Source organism: Myodes glareolus, chromosome 14, assembly GCF_982192425.1.
Source record: "Myodes glareolus chromosome 14, mMyoGla1.1, whole genome shotgun sequence".
Lineage (NCBI taxonomy): Eukaryota > Metazoa > Chordata > Mammalia > Rodentia > Cricetidae > Myodes > Myodes glareolus.
In genome coordinates this window covers 39,952,854-39,976,645 of record NC_142039.1, presented here as the reverse complement: position 1 = coordinate 39,976,645, position 23,792 = coordinate 39,952,854, and the positions used below count along the sequence as shown (strand labels likewise).

General features: G+C 42.2%; 3 non-coding genes across 3 annotated transcripts; all 3 read left to right on the top strand.

Annotated features, from left to right (window-relative positions):
* On the top strand, positions 1-94 carry Trnai-uau (transfer RNA isoleucine (anticodon UAU)). The gene is made up of 2 exons: positions 1-38; positions 59-94. It is a non-coding gene; the product is annotated as a tRNA-Ile (tRNA).
* A 14,539-nt stretch (positions 95-14,633) lies between these two features.
* Positions 14,634-14,706, top strand: Trnaf-gaa (transfer RNA phenylalanine (anticodon GAA)). Its single transcript has one exon. It is a non-coding gene; the product is annotated as a tRNA-Phe (tRNA).
* Positions 14,707-15,452: 746 nt separating this feature from the next.
* Positions 15,453-15,526, top strand: Trnai-aau (transfer RNA isoleucine (anticodon AAU)). Its single transcript has one exon. It is a non-coding gene; the product is annotated as a tRNA-Ile (tRNA).
* Positions 15,527-23,792: the final 8,266 nt, after the last annotated feature.

Sequence of the window (23,792 nt, the reverse complement as noted above, 5' to 3'; positions counted from 1 at the left end):
GCTCCAGTGGCGCAATCGGTTAGCGCGCGGTACTTATACAGCAGTATATGTGCGGGTGATGCCGAGGTTGTGAGTTCGAGCCTCACCTGGAGCATGTTTTCTTCCCTTTCCGGCTCAAACATGTTTGAAAATGCATTTTTCCTTCCAAGAAAACAAAAAATAGTAAATATTTTGCATTGTGCGAGCATGTAAATTTCTATGGTAAAGATCATCTGATCCTACTCAAACATGGGTGGAAAACCATGAGTCAAGAGGTTAAATTAACTAAACCTGTATGCTAATTTCTAGACAGGCAGAAACACTACCCACTTCCGACCCATCTCAGGACAGGATTCTTTACATTTTGAGGACTGAGTCAGTACCTGGTAATGCTAATACTGATCTTATGTTCTGCTATTTCCACAAGGCTTGAAGTGAGACCTAAATCTACAATTGTGCCAAGTCCTGCCTCACCACCTAATTTAGAAAAGGTGCTCTGTATAATCCATGCACTGGAGAAGCTGAAGCAGGAAGACAGCCTGGCGGTGACGGCCAATCTGGAATACGTTATCGATTTTCAGGCCAGCCTGGCATAGAGAGTAAGATAAACTTAACGATTCCGGTTCCATCCTTTAAACATCTCCATAAAACATAATTTATCTTGTAATAAAGGCAATAATACGGCCGCAACCCTCCTAACATGAAAGTGTCAGAGACCAGCTTCGACAAGTATAGCACTTACCAGAGTAGGGGCATGGGCATCAGAGAAATAAGTAACGAGAATAAAGATGCGAGTGGAAATAATAAAACAGAAACACAGGGTAATATCAGGGGGAGTTCTAGCGAATACTGAAACACATTTAATTTCCGTTTGCTTAAATACCCTGACCCCAAAATATAGGAGTAAGATAAAAAAAACTGCATTAACATGGTACAAGGAAATGAACATACCCATTGAAGGTTGCAGGCTACATTTTTAGTTAAACATTCTGTTGCCAAAACAAGACAAGTAACCCTCATTCCCTAGACCAAAATGGTCTGTAGGCAAACCACTTCCTGGGTGGAATCCATTGTTATCTCCCTAAGGGAGTAGGAAATTAGTTGGATCCAAAAGTCTAAGGAGACTTGTTTGAGGTAGAAACAGATCTACTTCTCAATGTCTGAAGTACAAGGTCTGGATATTAACCACACCTGTTGACAGTAACCTTAAGAGAGCAGAACAAAGGTGGGACCTTTGTTTGAGGTAAAAATAGACAATAACCTTGAAGGAACAGAAGTAAGTCCCAAAGCTCTGACCACTAGTCAAGATACAATAGGCTCACTGTTTGGGCCTCCATGTGAAAGTAGTGTACACACAACGAAAACATGCTAACTCTTGTAGATGCCATTCTGCGATGTTCGGCCCTGCTCAGCTATTCAGGATAAAAATGCTTCTGCCTCAGATCAAGGTCCATGATGCCTTTGAACTCAGGACCAAGATGAGTTAACCTTAACAAGCTCTTAACTGCAATCGGCCTGAGGTCATCCTGCTACCATTGTAGAGAAAGCTATTCTTTATTGAGCATGCGCAGAGTCTCAAAAGTTTGGCTCCCTATACCTGCTTGGCACAGATATCCAGGTCCCCAAAGAAACGCACACAGGAGTCCCCCCCATGAGACCCACAGCCAGGGAACCTTGACTTTGAAATTCCGAGGTGCCTACTGTCAGTCTCCAGTGCAGACACTTGCTTTCCTATTTTGCAGTATGTCTAATTAGTTCGACTGCCACCTTCTGTCTTGGGGAACTCCCTCACAGTTTAAGCATCACCATCTGCTCATCTCTGTTCCCAACATGGTTACTCCTTTCCCAGAAAAGGAAGTAAAGCACCTACATGATGTATTGTTCATCTGATATCATGTAACTTAAAAGTTATGGAGGAAAGTGAACAATACTTTAAGAGTGAGAGAAAGTTATTAACATCTTAGGAGAGAGGAAAGGAAAGATATTTAATATATATGTTGACACACACAAGAGTATTACTAGCAAAACAGAGAGGAAACGTTTATGAAAATGACAATGTTTTGGGGGGAGGGGGATTGGTTTTTGGAGACAGGGTTTCTCTACATATCCCTGACTGTCCTAGAACTCACTATGTAGACCAGACTGGGCTTGAACTCACAGAGATCTGCATGCCTCTGCTTCCAAGAGCTGGGATTAAAGCTATGTACCATCACGCCCCTGTCTCTCTTTTTAAATATTCTTTAATTTTTAAAAATTATCTTTTATGTGTATGGTATTTTATCTGCATTCATATCTGTGTACCATGTGCTTACCTGGTACCCTTCCAGGCTAGAAGAGGTGTCAGATCTTAGAAACTTAGAAACACTTAGAAACGGAGTTATAGATGGTTGTAAGCCTCTTTATGGTTACTGGAAATTGAAACCATGTTCTCTGGAAGAGTATAGCCAACGTTCTTAACTGCTGAGCCATCTCTCCAACCACAATCATTTTTAGTAGCTCATCATGTATGCAATCATAGCCACTATTTTATAACTGTCTTCCTCTATTGCTCTCTATGACCCTTGGACTTTTACCCAATAGTTTTTCTAATAACAGTTCTTTAACTTCATTTTCCTAATAAGTCTGGTCATCAGTCTTAATCACAAGGCAAAGAAATACTAAGATTGATAGCCCCAAGGATCTCTTGTGTCCTGCACATAACCCTCCTTACCCTTCAGTGGATTAATAATAGTCCAAGTTCCTTTTGGTGGCAGGGGAAATCAGTCTAGTCAGATCAACTGCCTTCTTGGTCCGTTGGCTTAGAGATTCAACTTAGAGGCCAATGGGCTCATTATAACATCTTTTAAGGAAAGCATTCCTCCATTAAAACTAATACTCCAAGCCAGAAGAACATGCAACTGTGGGAATTGGAACCTCCCCTCTGCAACTGGGTAACTAGGAGTCATGGTGAATAATGCCCCTTTTATTTTTATTTGTCATTCTGGAACTCAAAATCCTGGTTGTGGGTAAAACAGCACTGTATCCCAGACGCCGACCCAGAACACACATTGCCACCTAGAAAGTCTTGTCCCAGCCCTGAAAAGAACTGATTCTTAGCTGGTGTCACCCTGTCCAGCCATCTGCTTCAGGATAGCGGGGAATGGTTAAGCCCAGGAAATTGACAACTGTGGGCCAGCTGCCAAACTATTTTAGTGACGAGACAATTCTCTGAGCAGAGCAGGATGTCTGAAACAACAAGACGGCAAACAGACGCGCCCTAAGTCCACAGATGCTAATTTTGGCAGAAAGAATTTCAGGCACGTGAAGGTAAGTTTGCATCCACATTGACATCTATTTCAGTGGGGACAGAAGACTTCCTTTCCCCTGATTGAAGTGGACAAAAGCAATCAAATTTGCCGTTAGCTAGCTGACTGACTTATGACCCTCTAGGGAGGATCTCAGTACTGGTTTTACTGTGAGGAGGCTGAACACTTAGAAATTGGAATTGGGGACTGAAAGTCAATACTGCTGAACCCATGCAAAACCTGTATCTGACTGGACACAGTGGTCGATGTCTCTAACTCCAGCACTCACTGGGCAGAGGCCGGCAGATCTCTGTGAGTGTAAAGCCAGCTTGGTTTACATGAGTTCCAGCCCAGTTAGGAACACATAGTGAGACGCTGTCTTAAACAACAGCATAACTTGTACCTGTGCTACCATGGCCATTGTGTTCATGAGCCCATGGACAATGATGTGGGTGACAAAGGAAAGCTGCCTGCTGTTACTCACAGGATAGGTTATGTTATGCCCAGGTTTACTAAAATCTCCTACTGGATTTACCCTTTGGTGACTATTCAGCATGAAATAGAAATATCTGCTTGTTCCCCCAGTTGACGGAGGTCTATGCACACCCTTTCTCTCAAATGGCCTTGTCATCATTGTCGCCTTTTCCTACTCCTTCTTCATCTTCTCCTTTACAACTTCCCGCTTGTACTTCTCTTCCTCCCTATCCTTCTCCTCTTCCTCCTACTTCTTCTAAAACAATTTCCTAATCATGTTCCAAATCCTTGGTCACCTAGCCAAACCATTAGCCACACCCACGGAGCTGGTCCATAATTGCCCACCTAGCCATTTCTCTTGCCAAGTAAAGTGCTTGACTTGTTCACTAACCACAGTTATGCCTGGTGAGATTTCTTATATTGCAATGTTGCAGAATGTCCAAGGTAGAGAGTGCAGTACTGCAGCTGCCCACTTTCTGTTGCTGCCTGCATACAATGTATAGTCATGTATAAATGCAGGCCTGAGACTTCGCTTCCTCCATCAGCTGGTTATGAAGCACTGCCTGTGAAGCCACAAGTGCAGGTGATGAGAGAAAAGGTCACGGCATAAGTGACCCTGTGAGTGTTTTGCTTTCTTCTTTAAGGAAACCACAAGTGCATTCGGGCCCTGGTAACACCCAGAACACTTCAGTTGGATGACGGAGTGTGGCTGTGCACATCTACCTTTGTGTCTTGAACTGTCAGATGGCACCCCATCCACACAGGAGCTCAGGCTGCATGTTAACACGGTAGCCCACAGCCGAGTGGTCAGGTATCCACTAAGACCCAATGGAAAGCTGTGATGGTTAATCTTGATCATCAACTTTCAGGAGCTCGAATCACCTGGGAAACAAGTCTTTGGGGGGTATTTGTGAGGAAATTTCTGGATTAGATTAACGGAAGAGGGTAGACCCACTCTAAATGTGGGCAGAACCAAACTATGAAATGGGATCCCAGATTGCATTTAAAAAAAAAAAAAGCCAACTGAGCACGATCATTCATTGCTCTCTGCTCTCTGATATGTAAATGACGTGAGCAGCTGCCTCCTATCGCCATATCTTCCCTACATGATGGAGATGGATTGTAGGTGGATTTTTCTGTCCCAACAGCCAGCTCTCAGATTACCACATGGAATCTTCTTATTTATTATGATAGCTTGGCTGATAGAATATGTTTGTTTCTAACTAATTCTTATAACTTAAATTAACCCACATCTTTTAATCTATGTTCTTTTACATTTTTCGATTACACTATGCTGCATGTTCTTTGTCCGTGGTGTCTCCTCATGACTCTGTCCTTCCTCTTCCAAGCATCCTTTGTGCCTGGAAATCCTGCCTAGCTATTGGCCATTCAGCTCTTTAATAAACAGAAATGAATGACACATCTTCACAGTGTTCAAAAAGATCATTCTATAACATTTCCCTATATATGTTAGGTTCTAACTCTAATATAATAAAACTATATACAATAAGACCAACTATCAGGTAAGAGTTACATTTATAATGTTTAGTCCATTTGTATTTGACATATTTGGGGAAAATACTCCATTATTTATCCTATCTTGGTGAATTTAATGCTTTGTATCTAATTTACCTTCTGTCATAACTAAGGAAAACTGCAACTATAACTACCTAGTCTTTAACCCCATCAAAGGGTTATACCAGAAGGGTAAAATATTACTTGAGCAAACAGGAAGTGCAGTGCAAGCCATTCCCAAAACTAAGAAATGGCAGATACATCTAGCTGCCTGGACAGTCACTCCAAGATTCTTCTGTAACGTTAGGGCACCTATCATCAACCTACATGCCTAGAATATCTGACAGACTTTTTTGTGAAACAGGAATTTTGAAGGCCTGTCTAGCCTTGTCTTAGCCAAGTTTGGCAGTCACTTTCTTTTGTGTCCTTCTTGTCCAATTTGGACAACATACTGTCAGCAGTCGAGGCAAGGACAGTTTCTTGCCCAGTGGCTAACTTTAGCCACATTGAAAGCAAACTCCATATGGAGGGTCTTTGATGCTGATCTTAAGATGTAAGAGTTAACTGATAAGAAGTTAGAGCTAATAGATCAAACAGTGACTTAAATAATATAGTTTCTGTGTGATTGTTAAAGGAGTCTGGAGTGCTGGGAAACAAACAAGCGGCCTCCTTCCAACACACTGACATTCAACGTGGAGTATGAACCCACAAACCTGAGATTAAGAGTCTCATGCTCTACTGACTGATCTGCATCCTCCAACACCCATCAACTCTGAAGTAAACTGGTGCTGCCAGGAGCAGACATATCTCATTTTCATGAAAAGCCCATACCGAACATGACTACAAGTGTGATTGTTACAGGTAACTAACTACTAACCTGCATTTCTTTATTATTGTGAACAGTTTATAATAACCTTCAAGGACTAGAAATTTATATAACATTTTTAAATGAGTAGCATAGATACAATATCTTAAATAAGAGTAGACACATAGTACAGTATATTCTAAGAAAAATAACTTTATATTTGCATCAATATACAAAAGAATCCAGAGCAATGTGAGATATTTGAGACTAGTGACTGTTTAAAAGTAGACTCGACAATCTACTCTTTTATCTCATCATTTCTATACTCCCCTTTTCTTTTTCAGAAAGAGATCCTTAAATCTAACTCCTTTCTTTAGCTTTTTTTCCCCCGACCATGACCAATAACAACTTGTCATCAAACCCCCTAAATGATGAAAAACATCTTCAACCCATCAAATAACCAAAAGTCATCTACCTCATCTCTTGGGAATGTGGGCATTGGCTTCCCTAGACTGCTTCCTGTTGTCAGGAAGAGCTGGCATCCTTAGAGGATCATGGGAAAATTGGTAAAACGGTCAAGTCCTGGGAGAGTTTGCTGGATTATTTGCTGTCCAGTCTCTGTGCAATGGGGAAGTGCAAGACTTATATGACATGCTTGTAATGGATTATTAAAAGTTGCTGCAGGATCCCCAGCAGGCAGGGGCAGCGGGTCCCAAAAGCAGCCAGTCCTAGGCAGGGATGTCACATGAGACCACGAAGGTGACTGGTCTCCAGCGGGGAACCACGTGGTGGTGGGTGAAAGAGAGATGGATAGGCATGCCACACAGAATGGAGTGAGATATTTATTTACTGGTTATGGAAGGGAGGGGAGAAGAGCAGAGGGAGGGAGGGAGGGAGAGAGAAAGAGGGAGAGAGAGGAGAGAGGAGAGACTGAAACTGCCTCTCTGAGAGAAAGATGGAAAAGAGAAAGAACTCAGATCAAAAGCTGAAGATCAGCCTGTCAGCAGATGGGGGAGGGGGAGAATGGGCGTGGCTTGTCTCTTAAAGAGATAGGATAACCATTACAGGTAGCGCACATAGCTGCATTAACACAAGTATGGAAGTCCTTGTGTAGTGCACACAAGTTAGTTAAAAATAATCTTTTGTTTGCCAACAGAATTTACCATGTTTCATCTCATCTGAGAGTCGTTCTCATGTCAAGGGATCAGCTTACACACATCACCTGTCCTGTAGTCTTTTTTGACCTTCTTCCCCATGTCTGTAGCCAAGATACTCAGAAGGTCTCCCCTGGCCAAATCTGATTTCTATTAATCTGGAAGGAATACACACTCTTTTGTTTCCTGTGGAACAAAATTTTAACATCTCCCCTAATGCAACACATTGCCAACTTCCCTTTTGAAATTAAGGCAATTTAAAAATATATAGGTTGGTTTATTTAGCAGTTTCCATAATCCAATGTCTCTCAGCAGCTATTGTTTTTGTGCATTAGCATTTAAAAAATGTAACGTTAACAGAAATAGGATCCAGGCTCCCTGTGTATTTTCCATCCTTACATGGCTTTTTGTTCTTTTTACTTTATTCTCTCTTTAATGACTTTATTATTTTTAAACGTTTTAAATGACTGTTGACTGTTTATACTCTTTTTTACTTTTTTTTTTTGGTTTGTTTGTTTTTGGAGACAGGGTTTCTCTCTGTAACTTTGGAGCCTGTCCTGAAACTCATTCCACATACCAAGCTGTCCTGGAATTCACAAAGAGCCACTTATCTCTGCCTCCTGCTAGCTGGGATTAAAGGTGTATGTCATCTGACTATACCCATTGTTTTTAAGATTATGCACATTGTTAAACAAACTGCAACCTGTTTAAAGTTTTTTTTTTTTTTTTTCCCAGCCCACCATCTCAGTTCCTCCCCTTGGAAGTGCACAAAACTATCTATAACCTATTAAGACCTGGTCCACAGATATGCCACATTCTTGAATGCTCACTCTCCTGCTTTTTTTTAGTAATATTTTGCTTGTATTTTAACAAAACGCACACAAAATAAACCCACTCTGTGCAAAGTGCAGAGCTAAACTATTAGAGGTCAGGCAGTGGTATCACACACCTTTAACCCCAGGACTCGGGAGACCCCAGGACAGAGGCAGATGGATCAAGGCCACCCTGGACTAAATGAGATTGAATCTGTCTAAATGAGAAACAGAGCTCACACAAAGGCGATCTCAGCTCCTGGGATCCCACACCTTTAATCTCAGTACTAGGAGGTAGAGACAGGAGTGATAAGGCTGGGTGGAGAGAGGAAGATAAGGCGGGAGGAGGAGGGAACTCAGGGCAGGGTGAAAAACAGCAGTCTAGGCAGTTAGTCTGAGGAGGTATTCTAAGGACAGGATTGCCCTTTTGGTCTGAGCATTGGTAGAGATGACAACCCTCTAGTGGCTGGCTGCTCTGCTTCTCTAATCTCTCAGCTTTTACCCTCTAATATCTGACTTTGAGTTTTTATTATTAAAACCAACTAGAATTCGTGTTACTTGCCTTCCTGATCGCCACCGAGGATTTGCTTTGCTCTGCTCTGTTTATTAAATCTGGATTTATTAATTCAGTTTGATTTGGTTCACTACTTTGGCGGAGGAACCTAACTAACAACTGGGGATCCAATACTTATCAATGAAGACAGGTAAAAACATGTTTTTCATCTCCCTTACGTGATTAAGCATTTTATGCATTACAGGTGAAGAGCAAATTATCTCAAGAACCTACATGCATGCATACCCAAGCAACTTGTTATAGATTAACCATGTGGCAAGCAAGCTATTCTTGTTGGGTCTTTTACTGGCAGGCTGCACTTTGCAATTACAGAGAAAGGGCCAACTACTTTATTACTTATCTTGAAAGGTAATCTTATAAGAACCTTAAAGGAATTGCAAACCTAATCTTTTATGTATGAAAAAGAATCAGTCAGCTCTACTTTAAATCTTTAGGGTATGTAACCCATTCATCAATAGAAGACTGAGGGCAGAAATGATGATGATAAAGAATTCATCATCACCTTTGGTTATTAACCAGATCTAGGAAAGAGAGCTAGCAACAGTTGGGCTGTATTGTATTTTCGGCCCTAGCTTAATGAGTCAGACATTTAAACTATGTGCCCTTGTGAATTTTAGGTTATTTATTTATTTACTTATTATGTATACAATATTCTGTCTGTGTGTATGTCTGCAGGCCAGAAGAGGGCACCGGACCCCATTACAGATGGTTGTGAGCCACCATCTGGTTGCCAGGAATTGAACTTTGGAAGAGCAGACAATGCTCTTAACCACTGAGCCATCTCTCCAGCCCCCCCCCCTTTTTTTTTCTTTTAAGACAGGGTTTCTCTGTAGCTTTGGAGCCTGTCCTGGGACTAGTTCTTGTAGACCAGGCTGACCTTGAACTCACAGACCCAACTGCTCCCGAGTGCTGGGATTAAAGGTGTGTGCCACCACCTCCCGGCTATTTTGTTTTTTGAGGCTATTTATCTTAAAACTATTAGCATGGCATCTGGTCTAACCTGAAGTTATTTTCAAGCTTTGTTTTAGCCAATGGTACATGGTCACCTCTTTCCAGCATTAAGCGGATTAGAGCCCGGCCCCTGGACTCAGTTGCTTCCCTTTTAATCATCAACCTGAGTAGATCCTAAAGTGGAAGTCATAGGCCTTAGCTGTGAAAGATATCCTTGCATTTATTTTTATTCATCAAAACTCTGTATAGACTTTCATTATTCTTATCCAGTTAGACAGTACAATTTAGGCAGAGGTCATCTTCCTTACAATCCACGGGTAAAAACACCCAGGAGAACGGAATAGTCCCAAAAGATAAACACACTATATTTCAGGCAGTGGAGATCTCTCTACGTTCACTCGCACTGTGCTAGATACCAGAGAAAAAGAATTTCAGCAAACTTGTAAAGACACAGCAGAAGCAAAAGACATTCCAGGATCTACAGCTCGTGTTTTGGCCAAAATGAGATCGGTGCATCTGAGAGTTTCCTCTCGTGGGCTGACACCTGGGACTTTAGTTGCCACTCTCTGCTCCTCCGGCCCAGCCAATGGCCAAAACCAAAACAACAAGAAACTAAGTAGGGCAGAAAGATACTTTTAAAACGTTCAGTTCAGTGTGGGCTGGGCAGAGCTGGCACATGCCTTTAATCCCAGCACTCGGGAGGATCTACAAAGCGAGATCCAGGACTGCCAGCTTGGTCCATACAGCAAGTTCCAGGACAGTCAGGACTGTTATACAGAGAAATCTTATCTCAAAACACCAAAAAAGAAGCAAAAGCTGTATACCCCCAATTCCAGGCCACTCTGGTCTGTATTGTGAAGCCTGTCTCAAAAACAAAAAAGTTTTAAAAACCTGGTACCATATATGGTGTTACATATGTTAAAGGCACTGACCAAATGATATGCAAAGAGGCCATGTACAGTGACCAGAAAAACAAAGATTCTCTGTTGGGAGTTGTGCAACCTAGTTTCGGACCAGTATGTGAGTGCTTGTCTGATGGGTCTCCAGATAGGGCAAATGCCCACAGGATTAGTCTCACTCGGCAAGGACCAGTGGACTTTGGGGACAGCATGTCTTGTACAATCTCTTCTCTCTTATAATGATTGATGATTCTCTTGGTGGTTTTAGTATCATTTTGCCAATCATGCATTGGACAGATATGATCATTCCTGGAAACCTCATTTTTTTCTCGAATATCTTCCCCTAAAATTCTTTGGGAGCTGATGCTTCTCAGGTTTCTTGTCTAGGGTGCCAGCTGTCACTGCAGACCCTGGGAGCTGTTGTGATTCCATGCTCATGGGATCGGAGGCAGAGCACCCCTATTTCTGTAAATGTGTTTTGAATGACACGAAAATGCGTGTCTCTGTCAATCACCTTTCAGTTTTGTAAAGTATGCAACTAGCTAGATATTTGGCCAGGTTAGCAAGATGATAAGTATTGTTTTTGGTTTAAAGATGTTCTGATGTAAAAGTTGGGGAGAAAAACACATTTGACATATTTCTTTTTGCCAGAGGTTAACATTGGAGGATGGGAAAAATTTGTTTGTTAGTGTAGAAAAACATGCTTGTTTTTTGATGTATAAATAAAGATGACTGGAGCTATTTGGGGCTCGCCACTTGTGTGAAGCTCATCCAGGGTAGGATGATTCATTTGTTTCATACTGACGCCCCTTCCCTGTCTCAGGACCTGAACCCAGGGTTTGACTTATGGTATCACAGACCTGGCCAAAAGCTTGTAGCAAGGCACCTCATGGGCTTCAGTGGGGAAACTGCAGTTGTTCAGAGGGGAGAGAAAGCGGAGAGTAATGGAATATATGTCAAATAAATGTAGAAAAGGGCCTAGGGGGTCCAGCAAGGGAGTGATTGCATGAAAAACTGAAATAAAAGGGGGAGGATATGGCTACTCCTAAGTACGGAGGGTATTTTTTTTTTTTTTTAAATCTAAGGCAGAAAGCAGGCAGGCGGGACAGACCAGGCTGAACATGGCTGGCAGACTAAACCAGACCATGAGAGTGTTATGGTGTCGAAAACCAGGCACCGAGATGTTGAAAAGTGAAAGCTGAATAATGGCAGGACAATGTTTTCAGTCTCCCATAGTAGGAGGATGAAATCGGCCTAGATTAAAGGCAGAGTCATCTCTTTGTACCAATGGATCAAGGGATTCAAAGTGGAATGTTACAGTTATTATTATGATCATGGAAAAGGTCTATGTTATTATGGGTTTATGGTCAGACAGTTAATATACCATGAAGCATCTTGTGGTCAGTCAGTTCTCAGAATAAAGGAAACACTTTACAATGTGTAATTTACAAGGTTATTGAGGAAGGACAAGTTGACCTCTAAGTACATGATTAAAATCTAACATTGTTTTACAAAAAAGAAAATGGAGTCAGTCGTCCCTGCACACGCACGCACACACACACACACACACACACACACACACACACACAAATAAATATATAAATACAGCCTATGGAATTCATTTAGTGTTGTTGCTAATATGTTATATGTTTTTAGGGCTGACAACTTGGTATTAGATAACCAATTAGGGGTTCATCTGTGGGGAGACGAAGTCTGTTTCTCTCATCTGTCTTTAATTCCCGATAGTCTTTAATCGAGGAGTAGAGCCCAGTAGGATTTCCTCCATTGATGTCAGCATGTCAACTGGTGTTGGCATTGTTCAGGTCTGTCTAGGCAGTCAAACTGTTGAGAATCCAGGGATATAGTTTCCCTGTCACAGTCTAGATTTTAGCAAACTTCCTCTGACTCTTGTCATATTTCTGCTCCCTCTCCCTGTTGTGGGAGTAACTTCCGCTGCCTCAACCAATAATCGCTGGAGCAGGAGCCGGGAGCAGCAGCTGAGACCGAGCACCGGAACCAAGAGCCGGAACCAAGAGGGCCTTATCCGGAACTGCTTCTCTTTTTAAGAGAGAAATATACTACGCCCCAGTGGGCTGGTATTTCAGCAGCTATTGGCTGACGGAGCGGAAGTCGCTCCCCGCTGCACTGTGGGCTCCTGCTTCAGTGATTATTGGTTGAGGCAGCGGAAGTTACTCCCACAACATCTCCCCAATGTTCCTGTGTCTTTGGCATAGGGGTTATGTGCTATACACGCATCTCTTGGGGCTTGGGGAGGCCACAGCCTTTTGTTCTTTGCATTTTGACCATTTGTGGCTGCTGTAACGGCTTCTGTCTGCTGCAAAAAGAAGCATCTTTGATGAGGGGGACTGAGTTACACTTACCTGTGGGTAAGCATTTAGAACACACTTAGGAATTACACTGGTGTAGGAAAGTGGCAGGAGTGGGTTGTGCTCTAGATCAATGACCCCACTAGCCATGTTGACAGTACTAGGCAAAATTTTCCAGGAGTTGCGTGGGTCTTAAGCCCGACCGTTGGTTACAGCCAACATATAGGCCCCACAGCTGGGAAGGACTATCGATCCATTTCCTCCTTTGACAGTTTACATAGCACATCCCATAGTTGTCAAGGAGAGGGCTTTCAGATCAGATGGTAGAATCCTGAGTCTTGAACTGGGGGATGGTTTAGGCAACAGGCACTAATCTACTAATCTTCAACCTCTGGAAGGCAACCAAGGCAACAGCTATAGCCTAGACCATTTGTGGAGTCTTCCTGGATTTCCCTGACCAACAACTCAGAAGGAGAGCTCTCATAGCTTGTGCTGGAGTTTTGGTTAAGATAATTTATGGCTCTTGGGAGAATCATTGTCACCCATGTGTTGTAACTTCATTTAAACACACACACACATGCACTGAATTTAATTTTAGGTAAACATAAAATAATATGATCCCAGTGATTTTTTCAACAATCTTAGTATTATTTTTTCCTTCTTTCCCATCTCCTTCTGAACTGAGCCCCCACGCCCTTCCCACTAACACCCCCTCCCCCCCCGTCTTTCACTTTCCCCTCTCTTCTCGTTACCTGTTTCCCACTGGTCCCCCTTTAAGAGCGTCTTTCCATAATTATTCTTCAAGTGAGCAGAAGATTATGTTTACAGCAAACACGATTTTTGTAATGGAACTTTCGTAAAAGGAACTACAGGCAATAGGAAAATTCTGCTTCAAAGAGAGGAGACAGACAGAGGGACAGGGAGAGAGAACCGGTTAGACTGGAGAGACACAGACAGGGAGAAACTAAAGTTTGATCCAGAAATGTTGGGGGCTAGACTGGAGACTGCCCAGAGGTGATGGGATGCGGACATTTTGCCCCTCACCTAGGCAGAATCAAGCCAGGCAAAACTGGTTAAGAACTGAAGGGACTTTCGGGGGGGCTGTAGACCGGGAACTGGCACTTGGTCGTACCCCCGCATGTCTGTGGTCAGATGTTCCAGACACTGAGATGCAATATGCTTTGTTTGCCATTCCAGAATGTATCTTGCTAAAGGGGAAATTGAAGTATTTTGAGCTCCCCGTGATGTGACCTAGGAGAAAAACATCTCCAAAAGAAAAACTCAAATCGGTGAACCGTACAGGTTCAGTGTGCTGTAAGGAAGGCGCAGTAACAGGAAGGTGATAACATCTGTTCAGGAAAGTTGCTTAAACTAGGTCACACCTGGAACCTTGTGCGTTATTGAAAACTTTAAACAATTTTGTGATTTACCGCAAGCTAACTGCTTTTCATTGGCCCCTGTAATCCGCTTGCTTGCTTCTTACTTGTCCAACAGCAACATTTGCATAAAAGACTGATGTTTTCTGCAGACGGGGCACGTATTTCTTTCCCGAGTTAGAAGTGCCACCTGGCCATCAGCTGCTAGCTCTTGAGACTTTACCTTCTGGCATTTGTTCTCTCCTTGAGTTTGGACTTGGTATCCAGACCTTCACACCCGCAATTCTGTTGTCTCGTTTTCTTGACTTGTTTATTGCCTTGTTACCTGCTAAACTCGCTGGCTTCGGTCTTCAGACTTTGCAATCTTTCTGGCTCCAGCTTTTACTCTCTCCTTTCTCGATCTCTTTCTTTCTTTTTTGTCCCTAATGGTCCTATCGGGACTCCCTGAAACCTTGATATGGCTGGTCAGCCCTTTCGGAACAAGCCGAAATAGCTCAGTTGGGAGAGCGTTAGACTGAAGATCTAAAGGTCCCTGGTTCAATCCCGGGTTTCGGCAGACATTTGTTTTTCACACCCCATCGTGTTCGACATTGTTAATTTGGTAAAGCTGAGCGAATGACCCCATTATATGATAACGGGTTTTGTAATTTTACTGCTATCATGGATAAAGGCTTTTGAAAATCTTGCGTCCATGAAGCTAAATTCTTCCTCAGTTTCAAGTAATTCCCCGAAGGGGGTAAAAAAAATCCAGTGCCCTATTCTTGTGAAAGTAGGTACTATTAAATGCATGTGTAAGATTCAAGGAAGGGAATGTGACTCAGAGGCAGTGGCCTTATATGCTAGGTTCTGAGTTCCGTCTCTAGCACCAACGTGGTTCCCTGGGCCTCCTCGTGCCGAGGTGGAAAGCCACACCCGGTTTTCTATGTTCTGTGGGTCAACCCTAGTTCCAAACCTAGATGCTAATGTGTGTGATTCTTTAGAGAACCCATTCCTCAACCCAACCGGGCATTGAGAATTTGCTTTGAGCCAACTTGAAACAAACAGGTAACAAATGATTGAAAAGTTTTCAATTTACAGTCCAGTGACTAGTGAGCTTCGAAAGTGAAACATCGGGTCCTGAGCACTTTTTCAGGAACTCATCAACTGTTAAAACTTTTGGCTTGAATTTGATGCTGAAGTAGCCAAGATTCTCTTGCTCAAATATACGAATATAACTTTAAAAGTTTCTTGGAAAAATATGAAGTTTTTCAATCGCCCAAATGCAAAACCTCCTCACGTACTTTTCCTGGTAGGCACCCACATGGCCGGTTAGCTCAGTTGGTTAGAGCGTGGTGCTAATAACGCCAAGGTCGCGGGTTCGATCCCCGTACGGGCCAGTGGTTGGAACTTTTGAATCCTCACATCTGACTCAGGTTTTCTGTAGCTCATCATCCAAAGTTTATTATTTGTCGAAGGAGATCAACGTATTCATTCTGCTACCACTTAGCTAGGACTGGTCTTGAACTGGCTGGGTCTCCAAAGCAAAATCTGTCTTTGATCCTCCTGATTCAACCTCTCAGTCGGACTTATCTTTTTCATTTTTGCTGGGGTAAACACTGGGGGGTAACTCACCCGCTCAGGTGAGGCAGCTCTTGGAAAGGATCTTGGTAGTTCAAGACATAGGAATTAGCTGGAGGCCGGCTGGGCTGATGTGGTCTGCAGGGCCCTGTGGGATCCTCTGGACAGCGGGGGCCGCTGAGATGCGTTTGCTGTACAAACACCCAGCCGAGGTGCAGAATAAAGGGTTCCTTGCAGCAGCAGCCTAGGACTCCCCTGTGCCCGGCTCTTTCTCTGGTGTTAGGTGTCGCTTGTACAGCCTCGTCTAACCAGACACTCCAAGAGTTAATTAAGATCTGCTTTCGAATGCATAGGGCCCATTAAATGAATCGTTCCTGAGTCTGCACCTGAACAGTGACCGGAACACGGAGCCACAGGCACTGTCACCTGGAGGCAGTGCGTAGTTAGCTTCCTTCGCATAACCTCTGGGACGTGAGTAATAATCTCCAAGTTCTGTGTGAGACGGAAGTTAGGAAGTCCTTCCACAAACTAAAATGCTCTTGGTACAACTTCAGAAAATTCCTCCCATTTGACCGTAACCTCAACCTCCCAGCATCTTTCTCGGTTCTGCCTGAAGCAGGATAAAGTGTCGGTTTTAGGTGCACATTCTGAGGCTTGCTTTACGCACTTCTTCGCCTCGCCTCCCTTTCTCCCTGGGTAGTCCTTGTGTTTAGCCTACGCCCATCTCTATGTAAAGATCGCGGTGCAGAGGGTCGAGGATGCGAAACTGCTAGGTAGACCAGGTCGGTAGCCCAAACCGAGTCTTGCTGGCTCCACTGAGGCCAAACTTTCAGTATCCCTAGACCCCACAGCCAGGCTTGTATTAGCAATCCTCAGGGAGATGTCCCCTTACTTTTCGCAGGGGCCATTTCTAGAGTTGTACGGGGAAGGAGTGACCGACTCCACAAGTGAGCGCTCTTTCTGGTAGGAAAAAGTATTGGTGAAGCCAGATAGGAAAGAGTTCTCTACATAGCTTACTTGGTTGTTGAGATCGCGCCTTGAAACTAGCGATCGCTCTGCCTCTTCCTTCCGAACGCTGGCATTTCTGACCTGCACCCCGGCCGCTCCTTTAGGGTGTTTATTTAACGTAATTTATATTGTTTTTAAGTTAGTATGCAATGAAGTAAGTTTTCGTGTGACATTTTCATACAGATATCATTATACTTTGATATAATTCTCCCACTTGCTCTCACGGGTTCCCTCCCTTGCCGATTCTCTTCCTCCCTCCAAATTCTTTTCGGATTCTACGCCTTTTGTTACTATCTTACTCCCCGCCCCCGCCCCGTCTTTGTCCTTTTCTGCTTTCATGCCTTACTTTGGTTGTAAAGCATTTCTTCTAACTCCTTAAATTAGGAAGAGCTAGAAATCAGAAAGAAAAGTTCTCAGAATAAGTTGCTTAACTGCTTCGGAAATAGTTTCCAGACATAGAAAACAACGTCACAGAAAATGGATGTTTAGGCGTTTGAATACTTCGAATTGTTTCTACGTGAATCTGAGCGAAAGCATGCAGCAGAGAAACGAACAAGCTAACAGAAGCAGCTCGAAGTTCAGCCAGGAATCTCTCGTTTCGGAGTCAGAAATCCTATTTATCGCGCAACTGACCTGCACCCCAAGTTCCTTTAAGGGTCAGTCCAGGACTTGGCTGTACTTAGCAACTAGAAAAAAATGATTGATTATATATCTAGGCAGTAACACCATCAGAGCCATATCAGGGTTACAGGGTGGGAGCCCAAAATGCAATTAGGAGATCATGATTTATTTGCCTACAATTTCCACACAAAATTCTGTATTGGAAGCAAGGACCAATTTTACTTCTTATAATTAGTTAACTTATAAAATAATGACTTTTTCAAAACACATATCATTGTACCTTGCCCATTGTCATTCTTTCTCCTTCAATGATGTCCTTCCTCACAGAAAGGCTTCCTGCTTTGGTGCACTAAGATGCACACATACGTGGACATTTACATATATATTCTGCATATGAAATAAAATATGCCATATTTTGTGTTTCCTTCGTTTTAGACCTCTTCCACCCTGGGGCAGTCTTTTCCTATTTTCATAAAGACCACTTTTATCTCTGGGATATTAGTTATGCTATAAGGAGATTAATTTCTTCAGATTTGGGCTTATACTCTTTTCTGTGCCCAGTTTTGAGCTGTTTCTTTAGTTTAGTTAACCTTTCCCTTGTGTCCAAACATGTCAACAGTGTAATTAATCACCATGGATAAATGCATTGTAAAGTGGTATTATAATGCAACGAAATAACTAAGGACACTTAAATATAAGATAGAATTCAACTTCTGGGTGCTCCCTGGATTTCAGGTTGTAAAGGGATTGTCAGGGTAGTGATCCCACCACCAGACCATTGAATATTTTGTGGAATTAAATAGGAAAATATAGTTGTAAGCAGAATTTGAACCTGAACCTGCATGGGGAGCCTCTTTGGACTCAAAGTCCTATGCCTTAACCATTCAGTCATCATCAACCTAAAGTAGGAAGACTTATTCATTTAAAAATGAACATATACCATTTGCTCTGCAGTGTGAGCTAGAGATGAGACGCAGCTCCATTGACAGTCACTCCTTAGAGTACACGGTCTTCTACAGCATGCACCTGCCTCTGTACACCTTCTAGCATAGCAGAACTCCTCTGTATAGTGATATTTTAATAATTAAAGCTTGCCTGAAGATCAGAGGGTAAAACAATGCCACTAGAGGTCATGCAGAGGTATCACACACCTTTAATCCCAAAATTTGGGAGACAGAGCAGAAGGCTCTCTGTGAGTTCAAAGCCACCCTGGGATACGTAAACTAAATGTAGAAACAGATCCAGGTGGTGGTGGCTCACACCTTTAATCCCAGTACTAGGGAGTCACACGCCTTTAATCCCAGCAATAAAGGGGAATATAAAACAGGAGGAGACAGTGCTCAGTCCGCAGTTGCCCAGCCTTGGTACATATAAGACTTCTCTAGGGGCTGGGGAGATGGCTCAGTGGTTAAGAGCACTGTCTGCTCTTCCAGAGGACCCGGGTTCAGTTCCCAGCAACCACATGGCAGCTCACAACTGTTTTTAATTCTAATTCCAGGAGACCCAACACTCACGGCAAAAACACCAATGTATGTAAAATATAAATAAATATTAAAAGAAAAGACTTCTCTAGTGGTGTGGCTGTTTTGCTTTTCTGATCTTCGGCTTGAACCCCAATATCTGCCTCTGTGTTTTTATCATTTGTGCTACGTTTGGTGTCCAACGTTGGGGGTGCAAAACTCACAAAAAAGCCACCGACACAGGCTGGAGCTGCACATGGACCTCCAGCCTACGTGACTAGGTTTTCTTTTCTTTTTTCCCCAAGCCTCTGAGAAACTTGGGAATTTTTCTTTTGTAACATTTATGCAGCCCCCCAACATGTGCTTTTTCAGAACAATCCGTTGTGCATTTTTCAAACAATCATCTTTCTCTCTTTCTCCTGTCAGTTGTGGGCTCTCCCTGAACCCCCGTCTAGTTTAGCTACCAAACTAGGTAGCTGCCTTGAAATCCAGTCAGGCTTTTACTGTTCTACACAGCAGCAATCAGCCTCACATCTTCATCAACATCATCAGTAGATTTGACAAGACAACTGGGAATTCTTAAAGGGAGGAATTATTTAAAAGAGAGTATTTTCCCCCACATTAAAACAATGGGAAAAACCATTGCTAAATATGTACACCACACCATTGATACCTATTCAGGTTTTCAATGGGCAACTGCTTTGTGTTTGGAAAAGGCTGATTTGGTAATCACACGTTTGCTAGAAGTTATGGCCATCATGGGTGTTTCTACACAAATAAAGACAGATGATTCTCAAGCTTATGTCTCAAAGAAAATGAAACAGTTTTTGCTTATTATAATATAGAGCATATTATAGGTATTCCACACAATCCTACACGGCAGGCAGTTATAGAAAGATCAAATCAAAGTCTAAAGAATATGTTACATAAGCAGAAAGAAATGATAAATACTCCCAGAAATAGATTGCATAATGCTTTATTAACTTTGAGTTTCTAAATGCTAATGAGAAAGAAACAACAGCTGTAGAGAGGCATTGGATAACATGTTGGGGAAGAGGTTTTGCTTTTGTTTTCACGGGAGAAGAAAAACTGTGGATACCATCAAAATTGAGAAAGATTTGATTTGAACAAGAGACAAATTAGAAGAGATGATATTTCATCAAAAAGCATTACTGTTTAGTCTAAAGTAACCTATAAAACTAACAAATGCTATAAACTAAAATGCTTTTCATTTGATGGGATATAACTTGCCAAAAGGCAGAGAATCTCCCCAAAATTAGGGTTGGGGAAGAGTTTTGTTTCTTTTTCAGGAGAACAAAGACATCTACCTAAGGAATTTGAAGACCACTGAACAGATGAGACATCTGAAGAAAAAGGACAAATCATCCAGAAAAAAAAGTCTCAAGAAAAAGAGCAAATTGGCCTATTGGTAAATCACATTTCCAACAGGATAAAATTTTATAAATCTTCCCAAAATGTTTGTTTCTTCTGTTCTCTACAGACATATAATACAAATGGTCTTTTTGTAGGCCTAGTTCAATCAAAGATTAAAGCAGCTTGGAGTTGGAGTGTGGCTCTCCTTCCCGAAACCCAAGCAAGATTATTAAAGTGAAATCCCAATCTCTGTCTTATGTCAGAAGAGCCACCTCATAAGGGACAGAAGAAAAACAAAAATTTAAGGACTATTTTATTGCTACTAATCTCATAAACCTTTGGTTTTATATTGACTCTTTAGCAGCTTTTCTTAAGGTATAAGATTTATAAGAGTAATACATACACATATATTTTAAACACTTGTCATGATATTAATGATCATATTTGTTGGGGGAGGATGAGAGGGTAGAGAGGGAAGTTAGTGGTTATGGAAACAGGCAGGTGGAATGTGCCTGCAGTTATAGCACTGGGGAGACGGGGGCAGAACAGTCAGGAGTTAAAGGCCAGCCTTTAATATTCTACGAGTTTGAGGTTAGTCTTGTTTATATGAGTTCCTGTCCCTCAAGTCCCGCAAACCTGGAATGTTGTCAACTTGCTTATGACAGGGTACTTACTTGGACAATATTCTCAATGATGTATCCTTTTCTCTCACTTTATGTCTCTCTTTAATGTTTTTTTCTTATGCTTCCCTTTTGCTTTTTAAGAGATAGCTACTTTTTATTTTATCCTTTTCTTCTATGGAGAAGAATTCTCTTTCTAGAAAAATAAGAAATCTCCTTTAAAGAACGGTGGTTGTAAAAGAGTTAAAACATTTTTGCATTGTCTAATCCCAGTCTTAATGCTACACCTCTTGGTTTTTTTATTGAGGCAGCCTTGACTGTCCTGGAGCTTATAGAACTCTGCCTGCTTCCAACTCCTGAGTGTTAGGAGCAAAGACCTACACCACCATGCCCACTTTACCTCTGCTTTCCTCGGAGATTTTTCATGCTTTATTTTTAATGCCATTCATCAGAGCCCTTCTCTTTGTTTTCAGCCCAGAGGAAGGCAGTCTGCGTTCTCACTGTTGCTTCTCTCCCCTTTCCTGAAATGTCGGCATCATGGACTTTCCCATCCTTTCCTACTTTTTCCTTTTCTTTGACAGTTGCTTCTGGAGTTCAGGAGTGTCTTGTAGATGGATGCTTTTTTCTGTCCTGCTCTGTCCCACAGACATTTCCAAATAATCACTCCAAGGCTTAATATTACTTATAAATGTTTGGCTGCTAGCTCAGGCTTTGCTAACTAGCTCTTAAAACTTAAACTAACCAATTTCTATTAATCTATGTGCTGTCACGTGACCACGACATTATCTCATTTTCTTTATGTCTTGCTTCCTCAGTGGCTGGCTGGCATCGCACAGACTCCACCCTTCTTCTCCTGGTTTTATTATTTAAAAACAAAAAAGGAGAGATTGCTCAGTGGTTAAGAGCACTGATTGTTGTACCAGAGGTCCTGAGTTCAATTCCCAGCAACCACATAGTGGCTCACAACCATCTCTAATAGGATCTGGGGCCAACTTCTGGCCTGCAGGGACACATGCAGGCAGAACATTGTATACATAATAAACAAACAAATCTTAAAACAACAACAACATTGAAAATAAAAACAAAAAGGAAAAGAAGCTAAAATGATAGTAAAATATATTTTTTAAAATTCATTTTTATTAGATGTATTTTGTGGTGGTATCTTGTTTGTACTCCAACACATAAAGCTTGCCTGAAGATCAGAGAGCAGAGCTTGCCACTAGTTAACCATAGAGGTCTGGAGTTCTGCACAGACAGACAGGAAGTGTTATGGCTGGGCAAAGAGAGGAATGCAAGGCGGGAGAAGACAGGAGTGCAGCTCTTTTTCAGCTGAGGAGTTATCAAGGTGAGAGATGGCTATAGCTTGCTTCTTTGTCTCTCTCATCTTTTAGCATTGACGCTGGTACCTGGCTCCAGGTTTTTCTTATTAAGAACAATTAGAACTCAGGAAACAGTATTTATTTTATGTGTATGAGTAGAGAGATGCAGCATATGAATGCAGAGCCAACAGAGGTCAGAAGAGGGTGCTGGCTCCTCTGGAACTGGAATTATGGGTGGTTTTGAGCCACTATGTGGATCCTGGGAACTGAATCTGGGTACAGAACCTGGGTACTCTTTGTGGCTGAGCCATTGCTCCAGTCCCAATTGTAAAATATTTAACTGTTGCTAAGTGAAAACTTGTTTATGTCAGGACACAACCTCCCTCAGTAGTATATACTGCTTTTGTTCCAAATGACACAAAAAGAAATCACTTAGTATCTCCAATAGACTTGTAATGTGGTATACTTATGTAGACCACACTGCCACATTCCCAGTTTTTTTTCTTTCTTTTTGTTTTTTGCCTTTTTCAGACAGGGTTTCTCTGTGTAGCTCTGGGTGTCCTGGAATCTTCTCTGTAGACCAGCCTGGCCTCTAACTCAGAGAGTCCCCACCTCTGCTTCCAGTGTTGGGATTAAAGACCTGCACCACCACCACCTGACTCAAATGCTCTTTCAATCCATCTGTAAGTAACATTTTTGGGAAGTAACTCCCGTGGTAAACCAGAGGCAGTATTAACACACAATAACTATATAGCCTAAACATTTTGAAATTTCTTTTATTTTGAAATAGGCCTTCCCTATTTCCTTCAAGGGAGCACAGTGTTTATGTGAGCTCACTTTAGTTACTCTGTTCCCTGTATTCTTGCCTAGGGTACTCTGTATGCTAGGAAAGCACTTACCACTATACTATTTCCCCAGCCCTCTGGGCAGCCTTGAATTTAGAATCCTCCTGCCTCAGTCGCCTGAGTATCTGATATTACAGGCCCTTGACACTAGACTTGGCTTAGTTCTTAGAGTCTCTGGATTCTGGGTTTCTTTTCCTGTTTCTCCATCTTTGTAGTCACCTTCATTCACTGTCACCCTCTTACTCCCGGGTCCCCAAATGGGCTCACGCCCGCTGACGCAAACACCGGCTCCAAATTCTACAGTCTGTCTGACTTTGGGCAGGGTAATTATCAATGTGTAACCACTCCTTAGTTACTGCAGCTGTAAATCGGGCGTGATTATAAGTGACAATGGCAGTTGGTTGGTTGTTGTATTGTAATGTAATGTAGTTGGTTTTTTTTTACTCTTTGGTCTTTACTCTTTGGGGTGCCTGCCATCCAGATCCCCAATAAATACACACAGAGGCTTATTATTTCTTATGAATGTCCAGCCTTAGCTTGGCTTGTTTCTTGGCCAGCTTCCCTTAATTTAAATTATCCCATTAACCTTTTGCCTCTGAACTTTTATCTTCCTCTATTTCTGTATGTCTTTCTTTACTTCTTTCTCTGCGGCTTGCTATGTACCTAGGTGACTGGCCCCTGAAGTCTTCCTCTCCTCCTCTTTCTCATTCCTCGATCTTCTCTTCCCAAATTTTTTCTTCCTATTTATTCTCTCTACCTGAGTTCCTTAAGTGGAACTGTAGACTTGGCCTCCGTGTTAGACATAAAAGAAAACACTATAGCAGACCAAAAGAACATT